The sequence below is a fragment of the Canis lupus genome, chromosome 26, assembly GCF_011100685.1.
Source record: "Canis lupus familiaris isolate Mischka breed German Shepherd chromosome 26, alternate assembly UU_Cfam_GSD_1.0, whole genome shotgun sequence".
Lineage (NCBI taxonomy): Eukaryota > Metazoa > Chordata > Mammalia > Carnivora > Canidae > Canis > Canis lupus.
The window spans coordinates 12,185,721-12,194,945 of record NC_049247.1 but is presented as its reverse complement, the minus strand read 5'-3'; positions in this window follow the sequence as shown (position 1 = coordinate 12,194,945).

Sequence of the window (9,225 nt, the reverse complement as noted above, 5' to 3'; positions counted from 1 at the left end):
CTGCTTTAGAGACTGTATTACTGATCTTATTTGCTTAGAGGAAAAAAACAGTGTTTGAAAACCACTAAGCAAGAACATGTCTCCAAGTTCCCATTGCCTTCATGGTAAGTGGGAAAGAGAGGAAGAAGGTGGTGGTTTGGAGATGGTGCCAAAGGGAGGGTCAGATCTGTTGGTGGGTCAACCATTCAAGTGAGACACCCAGCAAGACTTGGCCCAGAGCAGTGAGAAGATGAGCTTGTGGCTCAACCGGGGAGGTAGGTGAAAAAGAGAGGGGCAGATGGTCCTGAGGGCAGAGCCAAAAGAGTACAAAGCAAACTTCTATATTGTGCTGTGGGTCACCTCACTGTGTCCTCAGCCCTCACTCAGCCAGTCCTCCTTCCCTGCTCACCGTCCCATTTTACAGATGACAGAACTGAGCCCCAGAGAAAGAGAAGACACATGGCTTCACAAAGTCATTCATCCTTTCATGTCTCTACTCAACATATGTTCACAGGGCACCAGCCAGGTTCTCAGATCCCACAGGAGACCCTGTGTCCCTTCTGCACTTAGAAGCTCTTGAAAAAATTCTCAGATGCAGAAAGGTCAAAACAGCAGCACGTGGGAACCCAGGGTGCAATTGAATGTTTACGTGTAACAAATTAACACATTGAATACCACCCAGAGAGCAACAAAGCAATGCCATCATGTTATTCAGGAGGTAATTAAAGGACTTACAACAAATACAAGGGTGCTCGCATGGAGCTCTTGACGGGGGATGTGTTTTAAGTACAGGACCTAAGTTCAGAGTCATGTGACAAGTGTCACCTCCTTTCACCACTGCAGGGATGTTTCTGCAGGTAGATGTGTGACCTCAGGGGTAACCTCAACCATCCACATTTGCAGGCTTTCGGGAGCAGTAGGGGGAGAAGAAATAGCTCGCCCGGCATCTGCTTTCAGTCAAGTCCTCCCAGACCTGCAGAGAGCGGGGAGCAGGGCGGGCTTCTGGGTGCCCTGAGCATCCAGTCTACGGGAGAGCCTCCCAGGTACCACAAAGCAGAGACAACTCGGCATGTCGTGATGGAAGAACCATGCTGGGTGAGCACAGAGGACAGACAGTACGATACCAGAGAAAGAGGCAACTCCCAGCCCAGAGAGCCATCCCCAAAGCCAGTATCCTGGGGAAGCACATCCCGCTCCCCTGATGGCCTGCAAGCTCTTGGCGCCCCGTGGCTGGACGCTCCCACCATCTGACACCATGACAAGTCGCAGCACCCAGGGGACAGACCCTAGCGGAGGCCAACCCTGACAGTTTTGCAGCCCAATGACTCAGCGACCATCCTGCCAAGACCCAGGCTTCCTCCCTAAGAACCGAGCCCCCCGTGCGCCCCAACACACCCCACGTCAACAGAGTCAGAACATATTAGAGCAAGGTTTTGCTCCCCAGAGCCTCTTGTTTCAGCAAAGCCAACTAATTCAGATTTAACCTCCCTCTTAATAGGCCGCGTTGCTGAGCTTTCTAATTAATGCCACATGTTTCCCTCAGCTGTCATCCTGAATAAATGTTTACAAAGCTATTAACGTACTGTATTTGTAAACCGGGACCGCTCGGCTTTGGGGAGTCATGTGGTATGCATTTTCTCCTCCAAGATGGAAAAGGCTTAGCAATAATAAATACATTGTTTTGCAGGGATGGGAGCAAGGCGTTGCCTGAAAAAAAAAATTTATTGCAAGCTTCCTGAGACAGTGTGGCTGTGTGTACGTGAGGAATCGGAGCTTTCCCGGGCTCAGAAGAGCTGCGAGGGCCGGATTTGGCCCAGGTGGGGGTTTGGAGTGGAACACTCCAGGGACAGAAAAAAAACACTGGTTTGAGATCCAGAGAACCAGGCTCTGGGTCCAGCCCCACCGGCTTTGTGGCATCAGGCAAGTCACTTTCCTGCTCAGGAGCTCAGTCTTTCCATCTGGAAAATGGGAGCTTGGGATCCCCAAGAACTATAGTCCCTGCAATTGTCTTGTGTAAACTTTTCAAAGGGGCCCCGCAGTCCTGAAGATGAAGTCCTTCTTCATCTTAGCAGGAGACTCCAGACTCGACATAACCTTCCCTCCGTATTTTTCTCATCTCCGATCATTCTTGCTGGGTGCCAGAGCCATGCTCAATCCTTGCCCCTCTCTTAAAAGGAGCCCTAGCTCATCTTGCTCTCAAGCCTCTGCCTACGTTGGCCTCCCTACCAGGAGCACCTCTTCACCTCAATTCCCTTTTTACTTGGCCGATCTGTACACCTTGTCCATGCTTCCATATACCTCACTTTTCCCTTGGAATCCTTCCTAGAACTATTGGTGCTAGACCAGGTTTCTCCCACAAATGCCCCACAGCACCCTGAGCATCTTCTGTCTTAGGGCAGTTTTGTAATTGCTCATTTAGGGGTCCAGCCACTAGAGTGTAAGCTCCAAAAGAACAGAGATGACGTCCATTTTATTCAGCTCTATATCCCCAGGGCCTCACAAGTGGAGAATACTTGGGATCAGTGTTGCCGAATGAATGTTACCTGAAAGGTGATCGAGGCAAGTCACTAGCACAAGGTATATAGGGCAGGGATCTTTGAGACACTCTTTCACTGTGGGAACTTTGGCTTGGTCCCATACCATCTTTCAGTGCTCTTGCCATTCCTATCTGATAGGAATGACTGCTCAGAGAGGTTAGATGACTTTCCCAATACCACAAATATTGGGACAAGAGCTGGGATTTGAATGCAAGATCTTTTGTCTCTAAAAGCCCAGACTTTCACTATTCAGTGCTCTAGCCGTGCCACCAATGGGGGTACCGCCACCCCAAACCCCTACCCACTCCTGGCACCCGTGCACACTCACCCACTCAGGGCTGTGGCCTGACACCTTGCTGATACAAGTGGCTTTAGCACTCCACTCCAGTTCTTTTCCGTGTGTTGGTTGTGACAGGCTGTGTTAGTCAGGGCTCTTGGGGCTAAGTGACGTAATCTCAAACTAAAATTAATCAAAGGGGTGATGGATGTAAAGTGACAGTAATTCCATCACACCACAGAAGGGGCAGGTGTGAAACTGGATGTAGGGGATGCCAGGAGTCAAGGACTGAGATCTGGCAACCCTCTGTCTCCTCGCTCTTTCAAGGCCAGATCCCACCAGGAAGCTGGAATTGTAGGGATGACTGGGTGGCTCAGCAGTTGAGCATCTGCCTTTGGCTCAGGTCGTGATCCTGGGGTCCCAGGATCGAGTCCCACATTGGGCTGCCAGCAGGGAGCCTGCTTCTCCCTCTGCCTGTGTCTCTGCCTCTCTCTGTGTGTCTCTCATGAATAAATAAATAAAATCTTAAAAAAAAAAAAAAAAAAAGGAAGCTGCTTGTTCCCTACCAGTCCCAGTCCAAAACTCCCAGGAAAGCAATGTGATTGTCCAAACGTGAGTCACGTGCTCATGCCTTGACCAATCACTGTGGCCAGGGGTGGGACACTGGGATTAGCTGCTCCCACCAGAGTCCCATATTTGGGGCTGGGCAGGGAAATGTTTCCAGATGAAGAGGTGCTGAGCAGAGCAAAACACCAGCTGTTCACGACGTAGGTCCTGGGCTGGGCTGGGGTACAGGGCCTTGTTCTGGGGTTCCTCATCTGATGGAGAAGAGGGACAAGTCGGCACACAACTAAAATCCAGTGCCTAACTGTTACCAAGAAGGGAGAGAAAAACAAATCTGAGTGAACTTGGCAGAAACGTGTTTGTGCAGAGGGCAGAAGAAGAGCGAAGGGAAGGTGGTCTGTGAAGGAACGAAAGACAGAACTGTGGTTGGCTCTGCTCACCCTTGTATCAACAGTGCCCAAGACAGTGGCTGGCACGTAACAGGTGCTCAAGAAACGTTTGTTTCAGGAATGAGTTCGTGAATGAGAGCAGTGTGTCGTGGCTAGGGAACGGACGGTGCCCTGCTTTGTTATGGGGCCCAAGAGTCAGACCAGCACGAATTCAAACCTCGACGTGAGCACCTGCAGGCTGCGTAATCTGGGAAGTCACTCTATCCACCAGAACCTCTGTAAGGGGAAATAACATATCTCCTTCGATTCAGAATGGAATTAAATAATCTCCCCAAACCCCTGGGGCGGTGCCAGGACACCATGACTGTCCCATCCATGGCACAGGATAGATGGCACCCTGGATAGAAATGTCCCCCTCCCTTCCCACTGAGCTGTAGAGCTTGAATCTCCATTAAACAACCGTTTTTCACATATTTACATGTTTCGGCTCAGGTCTTAGAGAGCAAGAGAAAAGAGACTCGAGACAAAGGTTTTGGTAAGAGCTAGTATCCGTTACAACAAAACGTGATTTTCCTATGGGATCTCCATGGTGAATTGAAAACTGGTTTCCCTCCAAGCAGCAGAAAGGATTGTTGCCGACCTCATGGCTTTTCCAAGGGAGATCTGGCCCCGCAAGGGGTAGCTTGGTGCTCTGGGCTCAGCTGACTCTATTTTAAAATGAGTGTGAAATAGCAACACCTCTAAAATTCTTGCCGATGTCCTATAACACAAAATCCAAAGAACATTCGGGGTCCCCAGATACTTTGCACTAAGCAGTCCATACCCCACGCCCAGTTTTTTGATTCACGAAGCCAGGATCCTGGGTTTTTCACGGATATTGGCAAGCACCGAAAGGTAACACGGCAACAGCCAAGCCAGAAGAGCTGTTTAAACTATTTCGAGGGTTCTATAAATCCACATGAACATTTTTTCCCTTTTTTAAACATTTTTTTTGTTGTTGAGAGTATCCACTGCTTTTCCCTCCTCCTGCCTCTTCCAGCTCATTGTGTTCCTCTAGCTCCTCGACCCCCCCTCCTCCATGACAATGAAAGGAAAATATTTATCCCCACACGTGAGTGTTTCCACACAGACCTCATTACCAAACAAACAGACAAACCTGCTACTCAGAGTTCCACTTTGGAGCACATCCCTCTTCTATGTCTCCTGGTCCCTCTAAGAAAGCGATCTCTGGAACATGTCTCCCGGCTTTACCAGGCTCAGGATTCCTGCTAGGCTAGAGGTGTAACTTGACCAGGTGTTCTTTTAATTTTTTAATGTTGTAAAATGTTTTTATTATTATTCATGAGAAACACAGAGAGAGAGGCAGAGACAGGCAGAGAGAGAAGTAGTCTCCCTATGGGGAGCCTAATGCGGGCCTCGATTCCAGGATCCCAGGATCATGACCTGAGCTGAAGGCAGATGCTCAACCATTGAGCCACCCAGGTGTCCTGATCAGGCATTCTTTTAGCTGCATGACAACCCCACCTCTCACCATCAGCCTTTTGACTCCTGGTGCCCCTCAAACGTAGGTGGTTGGCAGATGCCCAGTGTCCTTTGCTCCAGGAACCTGGGCTGAGATGGCCAATTGGTCATTTTTAAAACAGTGCTTCCCAAACCTGGACCAGGGCTGGCTTCATGGGCGTGCAATGGCCCTCCACTGAGAAGGGCACAGCGCTTGGTTTAATGCTATGCTATCACTATCTTGAAATACTAAGTGATTTTTGAAGGAGGGGACCTGCATATTGGTTTTGAGCATTTCATGTTACATTTTGCACTAGGCCCAACCGATGATGTGGCCAATCCCGCTGGAGACACTGTACGTGAGATGACTTTAGGTGCTACACAGTCGCATCTTTTCTTTATTTAAGTAGTTACATGCTCATTTCTATACGTGTAAGAACAAGCACGGGATTAAGCAACAGGCCCCTGGTTCTGTGGCTCTTACTACTTCAGAGGGGGTTCAATTTATTTATGGGAAAAAAGTGAGTCCATTTAAAGAAGAAATAGGAGTTGAATTAACTGTAGATGTTACTCAAATGCAGCAGAAGAATAAAAGAGAGGGGCACCTGGGTGGCTCAGTGGTTCAGCATCTGCCTTCAGCTCAGGTCATGATCCTGGGTCCTGGGATGAAGTCCTGCATCAGGCTCCCCGGAGGGAGCCTGCTTCTCCCTCTGCCTAAGTCTCTGCCCCTCTCTGTGTGTCTCTCATGAATAAATAAATACAGTCTTTAAAAAAAAAAAAAAAAGAATAAAAGGGAGAGAAAGAAATGAATAAATCAACTTTGAGAATTGCCAACTGAGAGAACCCCCAAAGCTTCCTCCCCTCCACCACCAAACCCCTGACCCAAAAATACTGCCCTCACCCGCCAACCACAGAGCCTGGAGTTCTTGCACTACAGCTTCTCAGAAAGTACTCTGATTCACTATATGCCTTTGGGCAAGTCTTTTCATCCATGGAGACTTGGTTTGTCCATCTATAAAATGAGCCAACTCTTTCATCCTCAGGATCTTAAATTCTCCTGGGTAAAACCCATGGTTTGCAAACACCAGTCCTCACCTTGACTCCATCTGAACCATTGAAAGAGGTGATAGAAAGCGCTTGTTCCCAGACCCCAGCCTTGGAGATTCTGATTCAGTAGGTCAACAGTAGAACCAAGGGATATGTTTTTATCAAAAATATTTCCTCAGTGATTTTGATCAGCAGCCAGTTTTGAGAGCCATTGTGTTGAAGTATTAAAAATCACTTGTAAGGGTGTCTGGGGAGCTCAGTCAGTGAAGCATCTGACTCTTGATTGCAGTTCAGGGCATGATCTCAGGGTCCTGAGATCGAGCCTGGCATTGGGCTTTCTGCTCAGTGTGCAATCTGCTTCTGTCTGTCTGTCTGTCTGTCTCTCTCTCTCTCAAGTAAATAAAAACTTTTTAAAAAATTGCTTGTTAATCATTTAACAAACACTTACCAACTATCCCCTCTGGGTATTGCACAGTGCAGAGTAACTGAGAATCATACAATCTCTGCCCTCTGGGATACTGGGATCATCTTGTTGCAGAAAGAACCTAAACTTGAGATTAACATCAACTTCCTGTATGCCAACTACAATTCAAAGAGCTATGTGTATATTAACTGTCATGTTGGATTTTCCAAAAAGCAGCCACAGCATATCACCAGTCCCATACGCCCTTCTAGAACATTGCTACTTCCCCATCAACCAGTGAAGTCTTTCAGCTCTCCTTGACACTGGCCAGAATTTTATGACTTCCTCGATGAGCAGAAAGCAGCAGAAGTGACCTTCTGTGACCTCCAGGTGAGCTCATAAAAGGCAATAAATATTTCTTCCACCTGGCTTTCTCTCTCTCCATGCCCATCCTGGGAGCCTCGCCTCCATCTTGTCAGGAAGCCAAGTAGCCACATGGAGAAAACACATGTGGTTGTCCTGGCCATCTGACCCCATTGAGACCTCACCATTCAGCCGACATGAGCAGGCAAGCCTCCAGCTGATTACAGCACACAGCCTTCCAGCTGGATGGCTCCTGCAGCTGTCCCCAAGTAGGACATACTGGTTGTCTTCATTGAGCTCTACCCAAGTTCCAGATTATGAGCAAAATAAGTGTGACTCAAAGTTTTAAGCCTCTAAGATTCAGGCTGTTTGTTTTGCAGCAATAGCCAACATGAGCCCATGGAGGCACAACGACCCAATGAAAAACACACAACGTCCTCCCATTTTACAGATGAGAAAATTGAGACTTAGCTATACCAAGACACATGTCTCACACCACATAAATAACAATCAGTACAGCAGCCAGAATTTGAACCAAAGTCTGTCCAACCTCAGAATCCACATTCTTTGTTGATGGGATGGTCAGCAGGTCAGTGTAGACGGTGTCGATGAAATTGGGAAAGAATGAGGGAACACAGTGGAAAAGACAGGCCAAGGAAGGAGCTTGGGGGAGCTGAAAGAAATAAGCAGATTTGCTATTGAAATTAAGATCATTCAAGGCCAAACTCTTTACCTGGGTCAGCTAAGGATGCTCTCTTTGCTGTACAACTTTCCTTTCCATGCTACTCCATTTCTCTCTCCCCAAAAGACAGAACCTTCAAAAAGACAGGGAGGAGAAAACCTGAGTTTTTAATATTCTGGGCAATATCACTTTCTGCTTTTCACTTTTCCCCATATCCCCTGCACCACCCTAGGGAGATGCTTTGTAAAGATAATCATGATTTATTAAATGCCAGGCACTGAGTTAAGTGCTTGACATTCATGATTACATCTGCTCCACTTCAGAATGGGCCATGGTGGAGACCCAGTGAGCTCTGGGCACATAAAGCAGCCCCACGCCACACACGCAGAGGCTAACTTTATCGACCACCTGCTGCTTTGCCAATAATAATTCATTACAATGATTACTTAGCACACAATTCCATAAGATAACACCACTTCCTTTTAAGTCCAATACATCCCTATTTTGAGATAAACTCAGACACTGACAGCATTTGCCCAAGTTCACACAACTTAACAAGTGGCAGAGCAAGGACTCAAACCCAGGACTCTGTTACCCTAGATCCCTGCTTGTAAGCAGTATCACTCCTCGCCTGTCCCCATGTGCTCCTCGTGCCGCCAGCTCCTATATGGCTTCCCCTCCCATCGTCTCCTTCCATGCAGTCATTCACTGCCCTTGCGACCCACGAAAGCCCAAGCACGGTTCAGAGCCCTTTGCACTTCTTCGACCAACAGCCTCCTAATACTATTACTGCTGATGGCTTTTCATTCCCGATGCCAAACCTGATTTGGAGTTCACAAGGCTGAGGGTTTCAATCCAGACCCTGTGGACAGCCTCCGGGAGCCCTAAGTGACTGTAGCTTACAGACAATCTAATTGTTATTGACATTTGTGTCTGATTGTTCATCAAGGAGGAGCTGTCTTATAGGCCAAATCATTCTATTACTCGGCCCCCTTTCAGCCTCCCCAGTAACGACAAAACACGTACGCACCATCAGTGGCAGGCCAATCAATCGTAATATCACTCTACATCTTTCAGAGTCGCTTTTGTGGGCTTGAGTCTGGGGGTGGAGGCAGGGGAGAAACAGGAAGATGATGGAGTGGATGAGAATTTTTGTGCATTGACTCTGAACTGGAAGCATCCACACAGAGAAGAACATTGTTTTACCCCTAGAATTAGATAGATAGATAGATAGATAGATAGATAGATAGATAGATAGATAGATAATTATATCTGTATCTATATGTCCTCCACCACTTGGAAGGGTAATTATTAATAAACATGTCACTTATCAGTTCATTCTGCTTGGTTGAAGCCCAGTGTCCAAGGATAATGCTCAATTTTATCTTGAGTGATGTGTGTCAGGTTAAGCAACCTTGATCATAACCAATCCAATAAGTTGTGAGTTACCCTGGCCCCCTACCCACCCACACAAAGCAGCTCCC